General features: G+C 52.5%; 1 protein-coding gene across 3 annotated transcripts in view; it reads left to right on the plus strand.

Annotated features, from left to right (window-relative positions):
* Positions 1-9,719: 9,719 nt before the first annotated feature.
* Positions 9,720-19,450, plus strand: part of CHST15 (carbohydrate sulfotransferase 15) — an 83,670-nt gene continuing 73,939 nt past the window's right edge. Inside the window, exon 1 of one of the 3 annotated variants that reach the window (XM_037804809.1) lies at positions 9,720-9,858. The gene's annotated coding sequence lies outside the window, so the exon portion shown is untranslated. Of the gene's footprint in view, positions 9,859-10,475; positions 10,515-10,926; positions 10,977-19,450 lie in introns of those variants that run through there. The other 2 variants (XM_037804811.1, XM_037804810.1) reach the window with 2 other exon arrangements.

Here is a 19,450-nt window from a genome sequence, read left to right on the forward strand (position 1 = left end):
GAATTCCAGCAATTCGGCATCTAGCTGGGTCCCCAAAGAGAAACTGTCCCTCTAGGTCCATATACAAAGATGTACATTTCAGTGTCATTTGGAGTAGGGAAAACTGGAGATACTTTAAATGTCCATCAATAAGGAAATGGATTTTAAAAATGACGGTAAATTCATAAAGTAGATAATAAGTAATCTACGTGTATCAGTGTGGAAAAACTGAAGAAATGCTAATGAATAAAAAATTTGCATGAGGAGAGAGAAAGATTTGGGTGTGGGGTCTCAAAGGAGGGGACGGATGTGCAAGTGCCTTGGAAATGGTGAAGCTGTAAAGAGACTCAGTGCTCTATGTCCTGTCATCGCTGTGTCACTCTGCCTGGGGCATGTCTTGACTGAGCGGGTCCATCTCTGCATCTTTCTTTTGTTTCCTTGTCTTGCATTTTCAGACCATCCCGGGATGGCTTCTTTGTGAGGCTTCACAGAAGAGGGCCTGGCACCTGCCAGTCCTCCCCATAATTAATATTCCAAATAAGAATTATGCAGCCATTTCTATGAATATTTTATTCTGTGGCTCCTCAAGTATCAGCTCAGCTCTCCCACCGAATTGAAAGAAGAGGTCACAGTTTCCATCACCTCCCCACCGAGGAGGCAGCCTCAGCCCCGGTGGCAGCCTGAGGAGGGAGGACCGGGTTTGCTTGGTGCCGGGGGGCTCCTGGCAGGAGGGAGAAGCAGCACTCAGCAACTTTTGAGCAAATCTTGAAGAAATGGTTTCTGAGTTCCGAGCCCCACTGAGGCCCGAAGGAAGCAGCTCCGAAGGCTGGTGGGGGGCTCCCAGGGGTCCTGCCTGGGCCAGGAAGGAATTGGCAGGTGGGTGAGAGGGCCAGCCTAGGCTCCTTCATCAGTGCAGCCCCTGGTGGGCAGCGGTGGGTGCTCGGAATGACGAGGCACCCCATCCCTCAGCTCGGTGTGGAGCCAATGGGCTCCTCCTATCTCCAGAAAGAGGGGAAGCAGGCCTGACACGCCGGGGAGCTGTGGGGCCACTGTAACCCCGGAGACCTCCTTCCCCAACCAGAGGCCAAATGCATGGTGAAGGGGGTGGCAGTGAGGGAGGTGCCCCTCTGGCCAAGGTCCCCACCCTGGACCTTTTCAAACATTCACAATGAGATGTCACCTCGGTGAACAGCTTTAGGCAGAGGAAGCTGCACCAAAGAGGTTGGTAGCTGGAAGCAGGAGGGATGACATTCAAAGGAGGCATCCTTCATAAGCTCTGACCCCACTGGCTATCACCGCCACCCCCCACCCTCACCTCTGCTTTGTCCCAATTCGGCTCCATGTCCCTCACCCACTACCGTGATAGAGCCTGGCCTCAGCCAGGGAATAAAAGTAGAAAACAAGAAATGGCAAACTGCCCTGAGGTTGTTAACCATGGTGTTGTCATCTAAAATGTTCTCGTCTGTGAACATGATAATAGTGCATGAATATGCAAATCTGGAGCAAGGTGACAATGTCCCTCAGGACACTGTCCTGAATGTGCCTTCGGAGACCCCAACTGCTGAGGGGAGACACTGGCCCCACCCTGGGTTGGATGGTACCAGAACAGAGCAAGAGGACCTTCCCTGTCTCTTGCCCTGCCATTTGCCTGGCTGTGTGCCTTTGGCCAGTGTCATGAGCCTCTGTTCCCTCACCTGTAAGATGGGGCAATATCCTCTCAGGCCTTCACAGGATCTGCTTGGCTGACGTGTCTGGAAGCCACTTGTACAGGACTCTAGAGTAGTTGATGATGTTTGTCACCCCCGAGGTGGCAAAGTGGTACCCCAGGGGTCATATGTCTCCTGCAGTGTGTTTGGTTTGGCTTTCTCTGTGTTTTACAATTGTTGTTAGTTTTTTTTCTGATTTAGTTGCCAATCCCAAGATTAAAAAATATATTGGGCTATTTCACATTAAAACTTCGATTTCTGGCTCCCTTGCCCTAGTCATCAGGGAGCTGGGATCCAGCCGCCTCCAGATGGGTGTATGGTCCCCGCATTGCCACAGACCCCACCACTCTTCATAGCCCACGTCCTCCCCCCTTCAGTCATTTCACAAGCCACTTGACCCGGGTGGGCTCCAGACTTTGTGACTGCAGCCTACATCATTTGAGAGTGGTCAGAGGGGAGCAGATGGCCGGCTGCGTCTCAGCCTGGGCTAACGTGCAAGACCCCCAGCTCAGCACTGGCAGAAGGTCAGTGTGGGATAAATGTCCCCTTCCCTCTGTCTGGGCAGTGAGGCCAGGAGAGCACTCACCATCACTTCCCAGACCCCGTGTGCCTGGGGGACTGGCCCTGTCTCCCTGCCCCCACCCCCCCACACCACGGCGCTTGCCTCTGTCAACCCAGGCGATTTGCCTGTCTCCTCATTCTGCCCGTGTCCCGGGGCGGGCTTCACGTCAGGCCAGGAGGGCCGAGCTCACCATGGACCGGAAGGCCCACAGCTCGATTCTGATTGGTGGACCAGGAAGAGGGAAGCCAGCTTCCTCCTGGCTGCAGCCTGCAGGGTTCAGTCCCTGAGACACACACCTTGGCTGAGTCCTCTGCACCCTCCTCAGATGCTGGGGGTGCCTGCGACAGAGCCACCTGCCTGCCAGTCCATTGACCTTAAAATGGGGAGAGTATCCTGGATTACCCTTGGTCGGCTCCATGTAATCCTAAGAGCCCTCAAAAGCAGAAGAGGAAGGCAGGGAGTTTTGAAGAGCAGGAGGGACCTCAAATGCTGTTGCTGTTTTGAAGCTGGAGGGGCCCGTGTGTGAAGGAACGTGGGTGCCTCTAGGAGTAGACAGCAAACCCCAGCTCAGGGAAGGGGACCTCAGTCACTGTGGGGAAACAAATTCTGCCAAAGGTCTGGATGAGCTTCAAAGCAGGGTTTCTTCCCCAGGACATCCAGATGAGAGCCCGCCAGGCTGACGGCTTGAGTTTGGACTCCACTAAGCTTGGGGTAACTTGTTACGCAGTGATGGAAAACTAACACAGATAACGAGACAATCCCTTTCCCTTTGCTTCTCATGGTAACTATTTAAATATGATAAATAAAGATTCTGGTGACATATTGGAGAGGGGACAGTCCCAAGAGGCAATCCAGACCCACCCTTTGTGTCTTGGAGAGGAAGATGAGCCCCCAAGAGGGGAAGGGGCCTGCCCAGGGTCTCACAGCGAGTGAAGAGCGGGGCTGAAGTAAGACCCTGAGGGAGGTCTTGGGTCTCACCCACCAAGTGCAGCCGAGTTTCTGGCTGGGGCAGAGGGAAGGCTGTCCCCGCACCCCACCCACTCCCACACCCACACCCACACCCACACTGGGCTTTCATTTCATCAAAGCAACTTTGCAGGAGCTGTTTTTTTTTCTGATTAACACCCCTGCCCCTCCACAAGCAGATGGTCCTTGGAAATGGGCGCCAATGTTTCGTTATGCCATGGTTGCACAATGCATCTTTTCAGAGCCCCCGTCTGTCATGGATGAGCCAGTTTGGGGTGCAGTGTGGATGGATCTGAGAGCCAGGGAGGGGCTGGGCCTGGAGAAGAGGCGGGACACAGCCTGGCAGCATGGACCTGCCTCACCCTGCCGGGGAAGTGGAAGCCCTGGGGAGTGGGCATCGAGGTCTTTAAGCATGTGGCTGACACGCTCAGACTTACGGCTTGGAAAGAGCCTGGCTGTATGGAAGAATGGGTTGCTGGAAGTCAAGTGAGTGGGGGGCAGGGAGAATAGCTAGGGGGCTCCTGCAACAGGCCCAAGGGAGGGATTATATGGGTCTAAACTAGCAGTTCTCAAACTCCAATGGGCACTGGACCAGGGGAGCTTGTGAAATATACAGAGTCCCAGGCATGACCCCCAGAGATTCAGATTCCTGGGCTCTACCCCAGACCTACTGAAATGGAATATCTGGCATGGGGTCCAAGGAATCTGAAGTTTTAAAACTTCCCATGTAATTCCATGATGAGCCAGGCTGGGGAAGAGGATGGTGGCTAATTGGAGCTGGGGGTACGGGGCAGCCAAGAACTAAGGAGGACACAGGGGCTTCTCCCTCAGGTACCAGGGCAGGTGCATGGGGGGGACAGTCCCAGAGGAGGGGTGGTGGGGTGTGAAGCAGCTCTGGGTTGGATCTGGCAGCAGAAAAAGAATGCCCATTGCAAACAACCACTTGGAGCTTCTGTGTGCGGATGTGCCGCTCCTATTATCCCCTAAACACCACTTTGATACATTTGACTGCATTAAACGTTCAACCGGGAAAATGAAATTTATTTAGAAGGCTCTGGTATTTCACATCTGAGACAGGGGATGCTGCTCTAAATTTATCAAGACAACGGCTCATTTTTGCTGTTGGGTGGGTTGGAGCTCTTACTCCAAGCAAGTAAGTGAAAATGCTACTGGTTGTAAACTTTACCTTATTGGCGAAATGTCTATTCATGAAATTGTATTAATGCAATTAATGTCGATTACCGGTGATACGTTCACCCCAGGTCTCAGAGTCTGTAGAATAAAGAGTTGAACCATTCTGATGATGCCATCATCCCTGAAATCATTTGGGGGCCTCATCTGTATCTTCCTACAGAGGCTTCTGCCTGTTTTTTTTTTTGTTTTTTTTTTTAATTAAATTCAGTTTTATTGAAACATATTCACATACCATACAGTCATCCATGGTGTACAATCAACTGTTCACAGTACCATCATATAGTCATGCATTCATCACCCCAATCTATTTTGAACATTTTCCTTACATCAGAAAGAAACAGAATAAGAATAAAAAATAAAAGTAAAAAAGAACACCCAAGTCATCCCCCCATCCCATCCTATTTTTCATTCAGTTTTTATCCCCATTTTTCTACTCATCCATCCATACACTAGATAAAGGGAGTGTGATCCACAAGGTTTTCACAATCACACTCTCACCCCTTGTAAGCTACTTTGTTATACAATTGTCTTCAAGAGTCCAAACTACTGGGTTGGAGTTTGATAGTTTCAGTTATTTACTTCTAGCTATTCCAATACATTAAAACCTAAAAAGTGTTATCTATATAGTGCATAAGAATGCCTGCCAGAGTGGCCTTTTGACTCCATTTGGAATCTCTCAGCCACTGAAACTTCGTTTCATTTTGCATCCCCCTTTTGGTCAAGATGTCTGCCTGTGTTTTAAGGGTCCCCAACCTGCATTACTGAAGAGGACACTTGATTTTAGGGAATAGTGAAAATCACATGAAGCTAAGTCTGATGGACAAGTCAATAATGAAGAAGGTGATTCCAAAGGGATCACTTACGAAACCTTCACTGGTCACGTCTGCTGTATAAGGCTCTGAGCCAGGGGCTGGGGATGCAGAGATTTACCAGGCCCCATTCCAGCCCTGGAAGGGCTTACAAGCCAACAGATAGAGACAGACACAAAATCAAAGCTGCGTTTCTGAAACAAGGAGGCTTATTTGCTCATGGGGCTTCTCAGGAGTGAACTCCAAAATGGGGTTCTGGAACATTAAAGCTGTGACAGTGTCTTTGGGGTAAGTGTACTGTCCCTTGGGGGAGCCCTATTAGAGTGGACAGTTCTCATGTGAGCGTACAAGCTTACATGTTGGTTTAAAACCAGCCCTATTTCTTTCTTCACTGAATTTTTGAGGCAGAGTTGAAATCTGTGGCTTTAAGGGACCATATTTATTATTATCCCAAATCTGGGAGAGGATTTTGGATCGGGTGTAGGAAATTTTAACAAGAACCCAAATTTCACTTCGATTTGTGATGGATTAGTATAACAAAATTGGCTTAAAGTGTGCTTAATGGATGAATTACCACAGAAGGGATCTGTCTAACCAGAGAATTTCTAAATTTATGCGATTGAAATGCACTTCAGGTTACCGAGCAGTCTAAATTTGTCAGTCACAGAGGTGGAGACAGGTGTTTGCTGGTGGTAGAGGCGACAGAAATCTGGAGTCAGGGCTGCTGAAAAGAATGGTAGAGCCTTTGCAATACCCCCAAGGGCCCCCCTCACTCCCAGGTGCAGCCCTTCCCAGCACAGGGAACTCTGGCTCTACCGGTTCCTCTCCCCAACGCTATCCCCTTGGAAACCACCACAAATCTGGGGAATAAGGTGCTGAAGGTGAATTGAAGATCTTCACTCCGGTCTCTGCTAAAGGGTTAACTGAAAATTAAGGCGTTCACTGGTAATGAAGACCTTCAGGAACCTAAAATGTTTTTTCCTCTAGGGGCATTGCCTTCCTTTGGAAGCTCTTGGAAGACCCTGAACCCTCTGGTCTCAAGGAATGAAGATCTCATGGTGAAATGACCAAGGAAAAGTTTGCCATTTTGTTGAGTTGGGGTCTGGAATGGGTGCTGCCCAAGGCTCTCCTAAGGGGCCACCTTTTCCTACTTTGAAAGCATTGGATTAGTCCCCAGAACTCTGACACTCATCCATTAATCCCCTCAAAACTGACTTTCTCCAGCAATTCTTACTGATTTCACAGCTCCATAAAATGCTACAGCTTGAGCCTTAAAGGTCCTTCCCTCCTCTGGTTGGGGAAACTTAGGCCCAAAGAGAAGTTGGAGATCACATGGGAGCTGGAGGTAGAAGCAGAACCTGGGTCATCTGAGCCTCCTTGTTTACAGGGCACATAGCACAAAGGAGACAGAGACTGACACAAGCCATGGGCGTCCCTTTACTCCACCCCACAACACTTCCCCAACGGGCTTGCCCACTATTGACTTGAATTTGTTGGCACTAGTGCACACTAATGGTGTGGAGTGGCTTTTAGTCTCTTCCTTCATGTTTGGTTTCTGAGCATCAGTCTTCTTGCTTGTAAATGGGGAAAAGTAGCATTGACTTCCCAAGGCTATTTTAAGGCACAAATGATGTAGCATGGGAAAGTGCTTGGCAGAATGCTTACCACATGGTGGGGGGCTCTGTAGGTCCCCTTCTTTAGGAGAGGACTGAGTCTTAGGCATCTTGGTGGCTTAGACATTCAGCCCGGTGTGTGTAGTGCATCGCAGGTGTTCAGGGAATGTCCGATGAATGGATGAATGAGTTAATGAGTGAATGTTATTTCAGAAATCATGGCAGATTCCTGGTCTTCAAGTTTCCTGATGTCCTTGCACTGCCTTTCATAGACTCTCTATTCAAATAATTAATCAATTAGCAGGCACTTATGTGACTGATGTGCAAAGCTACAGTCAATAATTATGGTTACTAATAATAGCTCTTTTCAGCTTTTATTATGTATCAAGAACTATTTTTCACATATTTTGTCATTAACCCTGAAGTCAGCTCACTGAGGTAATGTATTGGTCAGCTATTGCCAACTATTGCTGTGTAACAAAACTCCGATAGCAGCTTATGACAGCAAGCAGGTATTTTTTCTTGTTCTTGTATCTGCAGATTGGCTGAGGCAGCTCTGAGTTGAGCTGCAGGTGGGGAGGCCTGGGTCCAGTTTGCAAGTTGAACCAGACCTGCTCTGTGTGTTCATTCTGGAGCTTGCTCCTCTCATGTTCTTCTCATGGTGGACCACCAGAGCACAAGAGAGCAAGCCCAGTCCTGCAAGAACATTTCAAGCCTCTGATCCAGTCACATTCACTAATATCTCATTGTCCAAAGCAAGTTATATGGCCACGTCCAAAGTCAAGGGGTGGAGAAGCACCTTCCACATACCATGAAGCTGTGACAAGGGTGTAGATGTACAATGCCACCATGGGAAAATGAACAATGGGATCAGTCAATCAATCTACCACTAGTAGGGTGCTATGATAACCCCAAAAGTAAGGCACAGGAGGGAGAAGTGACTTGCCCAAGATCACTTAGCTAGTAAGTGGCAAAAAATAGGATTTGAACTCAGGCCTCAAGCAATTCAAATCCAGAATAATGGAGGCCTCAGATAGTAAACACGGGAAGAAAATATTTATTTTCTTAAATTACATGTTTTTTTTCCACCCATTAATACCATGTTGATGCCAACCTCCCTGGTGGTTACATACCCATCTGTCTATTCATCAAACACCCAGCATAACAGGCCCATGGGTCATTCTTCAGCAAATTTTGGAAATTAGTGTTGACAGGGAACAATCTCCCTTTAGTTAATCTCAGGCACATGTATAAATACATTTGGAAAGTCCCTGGTGGAATTCAGATCAAAGCAGCATCATGATTTTACTTAAAAACAATTTGCTCCATGTCAGCCGTGATTTCTGACACCTGAATTTGAAATTGACGTGGGTGGGCTTAGTGCCATCTCTATAACAGAGTCGTGTGTTTACTTGGACGGAGGAGAGGAAAGAGCAGGTATGTGTGGCCATGGAATAATGTCCCACTCACCCTTGCAGGAGGGGGATTTCCTCCGTGGTATTTCCATAGAACCTTCCCTGTGTTTGTTTAAACCCGCAGCACACTCTGGTCTGACAGCTGCCTGGCCCAGGGCCGTCTTTCTAGACGCACGTACAACCGACCCTCTTTAATAGCTCCCTGCTCTGTGTCCCCCGCTGCCCCTCCTCACCATGCAATTACTTGAACATATAAACCTCACTGAAAGGCAGGCTTTTCTTGGGAGCTAATAAATAAGCCCCAAAGCCACAACGTATGTGAGACCTTGAAAAATGGCATCATCATCTATTGGGAATTATGAACCCTGCAAAAAGCAGCTCATTGTATTTTCAGGAAAAGGTTTTTTGTTAAAAAAAATAACAAGAAACAAAATCACCAAGTGGCGTCTATATGGAAAATGCAATCCAGTCTGAGATTCTGAGGCTGGACTCTTTCCTGCATTAATCTTTCTTTGTAGATTTTATGTAAGAGGTACTATTTGCAGGAAAACAAGACACAGTTTTGAAGAATTCCTCTCTCATCCTATTCTCCCATCTGCGGTTATAAACCTCTGATTGTGGCCTCGGTGTTAGTTGCCATGGAAGCTGAGCAGAAATTACCACCTCAGGATGGGTCACCCCTTCTGGGGTGTGAGACGGAGACTCAAGCAATAAAGATCACAGTTTTTCCAGAAAGGGGGTAAAGAGGGGAAAAGTACCCTTCCCACGAGCGCGGGCACTCTACAGTTTACCAACTGCTCTCAGCACCACGTCTCATTGCTTTGAGGAAGAGAGAGTCTTGGGGACTTGGGCAAGGGTTCTTTTCCCTCTTGGAGCTCAGCTTCCTGAGAAGCTGGGCTTGGTGCTCTAAGCGCCCCCTTGAGCCGAGTGTCCCAAATCCCCAAGCGTTTCTTCCTTGACGGCATCTTCAGCCCAGAGGCGGCGGAGTCAGCCACGGCTCCTTGCTCCAGGGCCGCCCAGGTGTTTCTCCGGAGCAGCCTCCTGGAGGGCCACTGCGGCAGGCGGTGGCGCTCCGGGTCGCGCCGAGCCTCCGCTCCCCCAGAAGCAAACAAGCAGAAGCAGAGCCGTGCAGCCGGGCGAGCCTACGCGGGCTGCAAAATTACAACAGAGGGCGCCGAACCCACCAGCGCTGTGGCCTTGAATGTCAATGTATGGGCTCGCTCCAGACCGCCAAGTCTCTTAAAAATGTCTCTGGCAGAGTGTCCCTGCCAGACTCTCGGGCTGGCGGTTTGCATTTTATTTGGGGGCACCGCATCACACGAACAGTATTTACTTGGAAGGGGAGAGGGCGGGGACCAAGCCCACCGCTCGGCGCACACGCCTTGATCTCACATTCCAGACTCTAGCTGATGTGTGTCAGCGCGACATGGGGCGGGGGGAGGGTTCTTTTCGGATGTTTCATTCGCCATCTGCACGTCACTCCCAAACTTTTCCTCCCTGCGCTCGGGGAGTCAGGTTGACGTGCCCTGGATGCTGGGCTCCAAGCGCGGGGCTGGGCGCGCTCCCGCGGAGCCGGAGCCGCAGAGGCTCCCGGGCTGGACTCGGGCTTCTCAGGTACAAGTTGGGTGCCAGGCGCGGGCTAGGGGTGGGGGCGAGGAGCGGCGGGCGGGGGTCTGGGCCTGGGCTAGGGGTTCCGCCCGGGAAGCGCCTGTGGCTGCCGCGGCTGGGCGCTGGGAGTCCGGGCCCGCGGAGGCTGCGCGCAGCCTCCCTCCCCGCGGCGCTCCCGGCGCGGTGGCGGTGGCGGTGGCGGTGGCGGCGGCGGCCCAGGCAGACAATGAACTTGTGAGCGCGCCGATCCAAGGCAGGTTTGGGCCCCGCGCCTCTCGGCCGGGCCCGGCCCCCCGAGGCTTCCGCGGCCCCCAGTGGGGGCGTCTCCCTGCCCCGGGTCTTGGCCGCGCCTCGGGTGCCCTGCGCTCTGGAGATCCCGCAGGAAGGGCTGGTGGGGGGCTGCGCGGGAGCTCGCACGCCCCTTTCCTGACCCGGGAGAATGCGGCCGGAGCTCCGGGACCCGGAGCCGGGGGATCGGGCGGGAGGCGGAGCGAGGCGGACAGCCGGCAGCCGGTGGGGGGCGCACGCTGCGGGGCACGCACCGGCCGGGTGTCCCGCGGAACGGCCCCAGGAGTCTGAATCCAGGCGCCCCGCGCTGCCCGGCACCGGGAGCTGCAGGCAGTGGACAGACGGGAGGACAGACTGACCAGGGCTTTCACGATGTGCGCGAGCTTTGAGGGGTGGCGGTGAGGGGTGGAAGGGACAAGAATTCCCTCAGCCGCGTGCTTCGCGTCCCCGCACACTTAGGGGAAGTTTCCAGATGCGGTCCAGGGCGCGCAGGTGGGCATCTGCCACCCTCTCGTCGGGCTTCGACCCGGGTGGCCTCCAGACCCCCAGTTTGGGCCCCGCGGCCGCTCGGGCGAGGAGGCGGGGGAGTGTCCCTGGCGCAGATGCCGTGGGACCTGGTTCCGAGAGGGGTGACCACGCGGGCGAGTTCAGGAGACCCGGGCCCGGCGGGTTCCCGGGCGGCCTGAACTTTTGCTCCCGCCCCCGCCAACTCCCTCCCCTCCTCCCTCCCCTCCTGTCCCCTCCCCGCGCCGGGTCTCGTCTCCGGAGGCGGCGTGATTAGCGAGTTGCAGGCGATTCCCCGCGGCGGCCTGGGCGCGGCAAGACGAGCGAGGCAGGTCTGCGGGCGGCTGCCGGGAGTCGGGGTGCCGGGGTTGCGGGGCGGCGAAGCTGTCGGGAGCTGGGTGGCAGCGGTCCCGGCGCGGGGACGACGGTGGCGATCGTGATGGGGTGTGAATCTGTTGGGTTGCTTGTGCGGGTGAGGAGAACGCTCTGGCCATGGAAAGGGACGGGTCGTGCGGCAGTTGATCGTTTTGGAGCCTCCAGGGATTGCGGGATGGAGGCGCGGGGGCGAAGGGACCCTCGCCTTCGCGGGAATGAATGAAGTGCCTTCGGACTCATCCGGGCGAACCCATTTTACGCGCGGGCGGGTGTTTGTTCAGGATTCGGAACCGCCTGGGTCCTGCGCGCGGCTGCTTGACCTCGGGGCGGTGGTCAGGCCGCCCACATTGCCCTCCCGCCCTGTGCCCGGACTCGGCCCACGCGGCTGGAGCGGCGAATGTAGATGCAGAAGGCTGGCGCTTGGTTGCCGGCTGCTGAGGTTCGCGAAGGAGGCGACGAGGCGGGGGTGGGGGTGGGGTGGTGGGGTGGTGTGTGTGGCTACCTCCGGCTCCTCGGGTGCCCCTTCCCCGGTCTCTTGGCGGGCGGGGGGCTGCTGTGACAGCGGGGCGTGTTGGAGCGGATCCTTTCCCCTTATTCACGTTGAATAAATTAATGGTATGGAGTTTTCAGGAATGAAGTTGTGGCTCCCTGAAGCCCCAAAGACTCCCCGCCAAAGGATGTGGCATTCTGATCAGTGGGGCTGAGCAGAGGGGACTTGCTCAGGGTCAGGGCTCCCTAGCAGCAACCCCCAGGGCCTGTATCAGCTGCGGCTCCGAGGGATGCGGGTCACGCTTTGGAAAAGGGCAGTCACCCAGTATTGGAATGGAAAGGCCTCTGTGCCCCCCAAGGGTCCCATGAGGAAACAGGCCTAGAGATTTGCCCGACGTTTAAAATCCAGGACTCCCTCTCACCCACACACACACTCTGCCTCCCCACCTTTCCCAACCCCCACCCCTGCCCCCCAAGTTGCAAAACCAGGCAGCCATGTCACTGTTCATCTCACTAATTTTACTAACTATGTGTTGAATCAGGGGCCTTGATTGAGACTTAAATGCAGACAGATCATAGATCACTTTGTTCAAAATAGCATGGGAATAAAAATGCCTTTTAATTAGGTAGTTTTTATCAAGCAAATGTTTCTCGCCAGTACTCCTGGAAATGTAGGAGGATACTTTTCTCACTATCTCCTGGAGGGGGAAACTGAGTCAGGGCTTGCCGTGGTGGTCTCCTTACCAGTGCATTGGTGAGCAGGAGGAGGAGCTGCAGGTCAGGTTTTCCCTCCAGGGCCCGTTCTCCCGGAGGGCCGCCGCTAGGGCCTTTGAAGGAAATTCCACCATCTGTCGGTGCGTGACTGCCTGGAGCGAGCTTGCGGGTGGGCGTGCAAGGGCTGTCTTGTGGGGGCGGGGCGGCAGCCCACAGTCCCTGCCTTACAGACTGCCCTTGCTTTTCCTTGATGATTAGAGCTCACGCTGCCTGAAAGGCTGTCCTGGCCAGGGACCCCAGCACGGGCATTATGGCTGCTGGGGACGGGGCGGGGGTGGGGGTGGGCATGTTTTTGTGTCTTTTGCATCCCCTGTTGCTGCTGCCTCTAGCCAGGATAGGTGAGGTGGCAGAAGAGGCAGTCGGTTTTTTCACATTCCTGGAAGGGAAAAGATTAATTGTGCATCAGGAAGAAGCAAGGTTTGCAGGAAAGGTTGGGAAGCAGGCTCTGCTCAATTGGTGTCTGGAGAAAGAGTAAAGAATCGCCACATTAAGTACTTGGGCCTTGGAAGCCTCAGGTCTTTTAAACCCAAGGTGGAGGTAGAGGATGCTTTAGATTCATGCTGGGTATTTTGGTTGGGTTGGAAGGTGCTGGAACTAGCGAGCGAAGTGGGATGGGAAGAGGAGATAGACCCCGGGATGCTGAGACAGGAGAGCAGGTGCTGCACCTGCAGGAGAAAGCCTCCAGCTCTAGCCAGTTGTAGAGAAACAGGCCCTGAGTTGCCAGGTCTTCTTATTTTTCAGGAGAATTCTTAAGCTAGGATATTTAAGTGTGGGCTCAAAATCTCCAAGGAGTAGAGGCTGGAGCAGAGTGCATCACCAGGAGGCCAGAGCTTGCCATCTAGCCCCATGTCTATATATTGCAGAGAATGTCCCATTGTCAGAGAGAAGTGACATACGGCCCATTACAGGGCCGAGGGACCAAGAATTCACGCTGCCCATCATGTGTGTGCCATGAACTGGGGCTGGACAGGGTGGCTGGCCCCTTCCTGCACCTCATCATCTGGTGTCTGCCTTCATTCATTCAGTAACTAGTTAATGAATCCCCACCCCCAGGTGGAAAGGGAGACTCTGCACAAAACTTTTCATAGAATTTCATTCACCGAATGGATGTGGAGGGTCTGCTGTGTGCCAGGCATGGCTGAACCTCTGGAGATGATGCAGTGGGTTAAAAAAGGCAGGGTCCAGCCCACTCGGGGCTCATTGTCCTACTGGAGGAGCAGGTAAAAGCCTGTGTCCCTCAAATTAGCTCTAAGCTATGTTAAGTGCTGGGAGGCACAATAAGACAAGGAAAGGGGCTGGAGAGGGTGTGGTGCATGGGGGCAACGAGGAGCCTCTTTTTATGCAGACGTGAAAATTAAGGCTCAAAACAATCCAATGACTTGCCCAAGACTGCACAGCAGTGAGTGGCAAGTTAGCCTGGCTCCCCCATCTCCAGCTCCTGGGACCACTCTTTGGTCTCCACCATGCTGGGCTGGGGCCTCCTGGAAACTCCATGATGAATGGACAGCCCCTGTGATTGGCAGCTTCCCTGTCCACACATCCCAGACCTCGGGGCCCCTCCCCGCTGCCTCAGCTGAGCTGGGTTTGTAGAACCACTGTTTGGAGACTTTGTATGAGGGATGAGTTCTCTTTAACTCTAAAATTAGAAACTTTAAAAAACTAGTGGCTGTCATGGGAAGAGCCATTTATTTGCTAAATCAGGCAGGGGACATCTCTTTAGCAGCCTGTGGTTTAGAAGTGATTGTTTTAGTCACTGGTGAGAGTAACGCAACCTCCCTTCCCTTCTGTCTATAAATTGGGGTGCTCAGATGTGATGGTAACTCTTCCTTCAGAGGCTAGCTTTGTTTCTGCGCTGTGAATAAAGAGATTGTGTTCGCTCTTAGCTGACCAGGTATTGGGAGACGGAGAGTATTTTGACTTGCACAATGTATTTCTTTATTGTCCTCGTGTCTGATTTCGTTATTGAGGTGTCTCCTCCTTTAAAATAAAGCACTGGGATAATGTCATTTATGTGTAAACGCATATCTTCACAGCATAAAGTAAAGCATAAGGTAGCAGGTATCTGATTAGTGTGTGCAGTCTAGATGTCCGGGAAGCAACAGAAAGGTTTGGCATAGATTTGGGCCAATCTAGAATTTTTTTTTTTTTTTCAAGAATGGGGTTGGGGCGGTAATCCTAACAACTGCCATTTGCTCAGTCCCTACCAATTTCCAGCTGTCCTGTGCTGGGCAGGCCATGTGTGTGTTCCCATTCACCCTACTTGGGGAGCTCAGATGCTGTTTGAGATAACACAGATCAAGCTCTTAGCCATTCAGATGCACAGAAGACAGGATCAAGGAATGATAGTGGAGAAAGAAGGAAATAAGGGGTGGGGGGAGCTGAGGATAGCAACTGTGGACTTAGAAGGGGATGGGAGGTATGAATCAGCAACTGGTGAAGTTGCAGGGAAGGTGGCAAGGGAGAAGGAGGTTTCAATCTCCACTGATTTCTAGAGGGATGTGCAGGAAACGTGAGTGGCATCACTTTCATCCGCAGCAGCTGTTTCAGCATTTCTGCGTCCCCGCACGCCCAGGTGCCGGCTCTGGGCCAGGTGCACAGGGGCAGAGGTTCAGCACTCGGCATTCGGAGCACAGCTCTCAGCTCAGCGAGCGAGGTGGGGGTGTTGCATAATGCTGCTGATGAGCGCCTTTGTGGGGCAGGAGCCCGTGGCAGCAATGGCCTGGGACCCGGGACTTTTCACCTCCACTCAATGCGTTCATGCCTGCCAGGTGCTTGGAACCCTGGCTGGCATTCAGGAAGCGCTCAGTAAAAGTTGGCTCTCCTGGAATTCTTTAGCTGTAGTGCTCATAGGCAGGGATGGTTGGGCTCTGAAATTGTGGGTAGAATTTTATGTCTGTGTGTGAATTTCTTGGAGGTGGTCCATGAGTTCTAGCATATTCTACTTCAAAGGATTTCCCTCAGCTCTGTAAGGCCAGGAGCTTCTGGATGTCTTGGACTCTTAGCTGGGTTTCCTTAGGCTGGTTGCTGCACCTCTCTGGGCTTTGTTTTTCCTACCTGTGCAAGCAGGGCGTGGGATGAGCCACTGCCCCGGGAGCCCCTCTCAGCTGACATCCAGGGCCATCTGTGGGTCCTTTCGACTGTGCTCCTATTTGATGCCATTAAGCAGAGTGCATAGACCAGGTAGCCCTGGCTGGACATGTGCCAGTGAGCTCGCTTTGGAATGTCACGTCTTGAACCCCACGCGGAGCTTAAAAGAAGCCTGAGCAGGCGTGCGGGGGCCTCACTGCTGGGGAAGCTCTCCCTGACACCGATTTCACATTTTTAGAACTAATCCCAAGCCAGGTTCTGAAGAAAGTGACACTGGCAGATCCTCAAAAGCAGACGGTGTCATTATAATGGAAACTTGGACACCTTCCAGAATTGCGTTTGTGGTGAAAATATTGAAACAGGCTGCCCAGTCACCAAGGTGCCTGGAAAACACCACAACATAGGTGAATAATTAGATACAGGCCAGACAGTTATTTCTCCCCCTACAATATGCTGGAGCCGGGTGGTTTAAAATTTTCTTGTGAAATGGCCTATGTGTCTGTGGATCCCGTTGGCTGCCCGTGGTCAAGGAGACAGCAAGGGGAGGACATGTCAAGAGTGGTGGCAATTCAGTCCCTCCTGCAGCAGCCCTGGATGGCCGGAAGTCCCACCCGGCTCTGCTGTGTCCTTTAGGTCGCTGGCCGAGGGACTGGGCCCGTGGCATCTTTGCTATGTGATGGGAAACTGCTTTTCGGAGCCGGAGAGGAGTAGAGCAACTTCGGCTGCCCTTTTTCGGCACTTGCTTCCTAGCTCACGTTCAGCCAGCACCTTTAAGTTTCCGAGCACCCCCGTGTTTGGCCACCACTGCGCACACATTCTTTTAGCCTGGGTGTTTTGGATCCACAGGCACTGGGAGGGGTTGGGTTGGGGTGCCACCCTAACTCAGGTCCAGTCCATGTTATGCTTCCTTGTCCTTTACTGGGACCTTGGGCAAGGTGCTTAATTTCACTGCACCTCAGTTTTCTTGTCTGCAAAATGGGGTCAATCATTTCTACCTAGTGGGGTGGTTTGAGTATTAGAAATAGTGCAACTTAGGATTCAGGGGAGCTCCCCAAATTGAATGCCTCTTTCCTGGCTGAGTTCTGAACCCATGAAGACATAGACAAAGAGAAAGACAAGACAGGTGGGGATCTAAACATAATCTTTGCCCCCCAACTAAAGATGTTTTGTTGGAGAATGTGGCTGAAGCAGTGGGCAAGTGAGCATCCCAACCCTGAGCCGAGAAATAGGCGATTGGGCAGACCAGCCCATCCGGTCACCGGTGAGTTGGAAAACTGCAGCCCTTGCCGGGGCAGCCCCTCTTCTCCATGGGGCAGCCAGGAGGGTGAAGTGCCCCCGCTCTTTGGGAAAGGCCAGGTGGGGCGATGCATGACCCAGTCCTTCCTCCTACCAGACTCCTGGGGTAGTGTAGATGCCCCCAGGTGTAGACGCACCAGGAGAGTTACCTGGAACAACTGCCTCTGCATGAAGGGACCATCAGGTGAGGTTCTCCCCTGCCCCCCCCCCCCACCCTCCTTGCCTGGCAGTGAATATAAAGAGCTGAACCCAGGCCTGGCCTATAGTGGGTTGACACAAGGCGTCTATTACGCATGCAATTGACAGGGTGGCATTAGCAACTGAAGCCGTGGAAACTGTGTTCTTACCTGCTTTAGGAAATGATCCGCTTTACATTCAAGAAGAAACCTCTCCTTCTCCTTCCCTGACAGAGCGTGGGAGTGGTTAGCCAAATTGAGATGATGACTAGTCAAGACATGGAGGCCGACTCATTTTAGCCTTAACACAGTTCGTAAGGAGCGGAAACACTAGCTGACTCTTGGCCTGGGCCTGGAAAACCTTTTCTGCCTCTTTTTCTTGGTCCCCTTCCCCATTTGGCAAGATGTGGTTCTGCCCTTTTGCCAGGAGGCCCCTGGCCAGCAGGGCCTGCCTCTACTTGGCGCGGTTCCCCAGCCTCTGGGGAGAGGCGCGTCCCCTTCCCTGCCTGTCCTGAGCCTTCATCTTCCACCCCACCGTCACCTCCTTCAGGAAGCCTTCACCATCTTTCCTTTGCCAGTCGCTGTTGTGCCCCCTGATCCTTCTCTGAGCTCTGGCACCCCCACTTCAATGTATTTCTCCTCCTTGAACCCCCGCTACACTGCATTCCAGTTTCCTGGTGCATTCTGCTGACCCCAGCCCACTGGGGGTCCTCAGTGTGAGGAGGCCGCCTTGGGCTCACTACATGATCACAGAGCGCAGCACACATAATTGCCAGCCACGGCACACGTAATCGCCAGCCACGGCACATGTAATCGCCAGCCACGGCACACATAATCGCCAGCCACCACCATTTGATGAATTACTGCATTAATTCAAAAGTGCTTTTCAATAGCCTGGCTCTCTCAGGGAAGGCTGCTATGGATTTCATGTGGGTTCTCTGGGCAGTGCACCCAGGGGACAGAAGAGAATTGCAGATATGGCAGCACGGTGCAGGAGAGTTAACATTTGTCACTAAATTTCCAAAGGAGACAAGAGCATAATGCCATAACCTTGGATTTCTTGGTATTAAGTTTGTAGCCTTATAAAAAGTAGTAACCACATCTTTTTTTGTGTCTTTAGAGTCTTGGGGGAAAATGTCATGGAAATTTGGTTGGTATTTCAGGAATATAAGCAGGAGCCATCTATTCAGGCAAGAAATGTGGAGACTGTTAGCGTTTCTTATCGCTGGTATAAATAGCTTTAAGCGCCACGCTTTTTTGTTAGGAATGTAAATATTTGCAATAAGAATATAAAGTATGTCTTGGCATGTATTTATGGTGACCATAACTTCCAAATCAAAAATCAGACTACTGGTCTGCAGGGGATTTTTTTTTTCTCTGATTTGTGAACCTGTTTATATAAAGTGTCTTCCCAATGTACACACATTTGATCATGTTTGCTTTGTGCACGTAATGGCTGGCCAGGATTACAAGGAATCAGAGTTGCCCTGGGAGTGTGGGTCGGGTGTATCTCCCAGTGTCCGCTTCCCATCGTTTTCTCTGCCAAGGTGCAGCAGTGCCAGGTGTAGTGAAGTTTCGGCTGAGGCCCCCAGGTGACCATCATGGCTTGGTCCCCTGTCCCCAGATTTCTAGATAGCCAGGTTGGGGTTTGATGAGCTAGTTGGTCTCTATGCTGTGTGACCAGCTCTGTGCTGTGTGATCTTAGAGTTGCTTTGGCTTTAGGGTGATGTTGAGATGCACGGGGCTTTGGTATCCTTTCTGTGCTCATGTGGAGGGAGCAGGAAGCTCTTGTTTCTGTTTCAATGTTGAGCAGTGAGAGCCTCTGTGTGATGTCCTCTTCCATCAGGTTCTTGGGGGCCATGTAGCATTTTAGTTTTTCTCTGAAATGCAACCCAGAGTTGTCACACATTTGCTGGAGGCAGAATATCTCCTCATATCTGGTCTCCACCTTGTTCTCTGTAGCAAGAGGTTTGGGGCTGAGATCCTGGGTGGGGGGGAGTCAAGCAGCAGTCAGAGCTGGGCCAGAGCTTCTGCCTGTGTTGCTGTGAGGAGGTTGTTCTTTTTGATGGAGACCCTTTGGCCTAATTGCTCAACAAGATGGAGAAACTTGGGGTTATAGAAGTCAGCCGGCCTGCTGGAGAGGGCCAGCCTGGTCTCTGAGCCTGCCCCCAACCCAGGATCACCCCCACTTGGCAAACTCCCTATAATCACAGCTGGGAGGGGAAGTGAGAGGGGAGCAAGGAGGGCCTTGGCAGGGTACACTTCGGGGCACCCAGGCCCCCAGCTTTGACTTCCTGTGTGGTTGGTGCCAGGGGCTGCCCTTGTCCCTGCTTCCCAGCCAGCCAGGGCCCCTTCCTTGGGTGGAAGAAACTTCTCCTCCATCCCACTGAACACTGATGCCCGAGGTAGCAGGGACCCTTCCGTCTTTCCTTCTCCTTCACCATCTTGCAAAGGGCTTAGGGTCCTGACTATCTGTCAGCTTGGGGGACTTCCCTTCACTGGGGTCCCAGGGAGCTGAGACCCACCCTTCAGGGGCATCAAAGGAGGGAGGTGGCCCAGGAGAGGAGCATGGAGAGCCCTTTGTTCCATTGCTCATTCTGCCCCTCAAA

Source organism: Choloepus didactylus, chromosome 15, assembly GCF_015220235.1.
Source record: "Choloepus didactylus isolate mChoDid1 chromosome 15, mChoDid1.pri, whole genome shotgun sequence".
Taxonomy (NCBI): domain Eukaryota; kingdom Metazoa; phylum Chordata; class Mammalia; order Pilosa; family Megalonychidae; genus Choloepus; species Choloepus didactylus.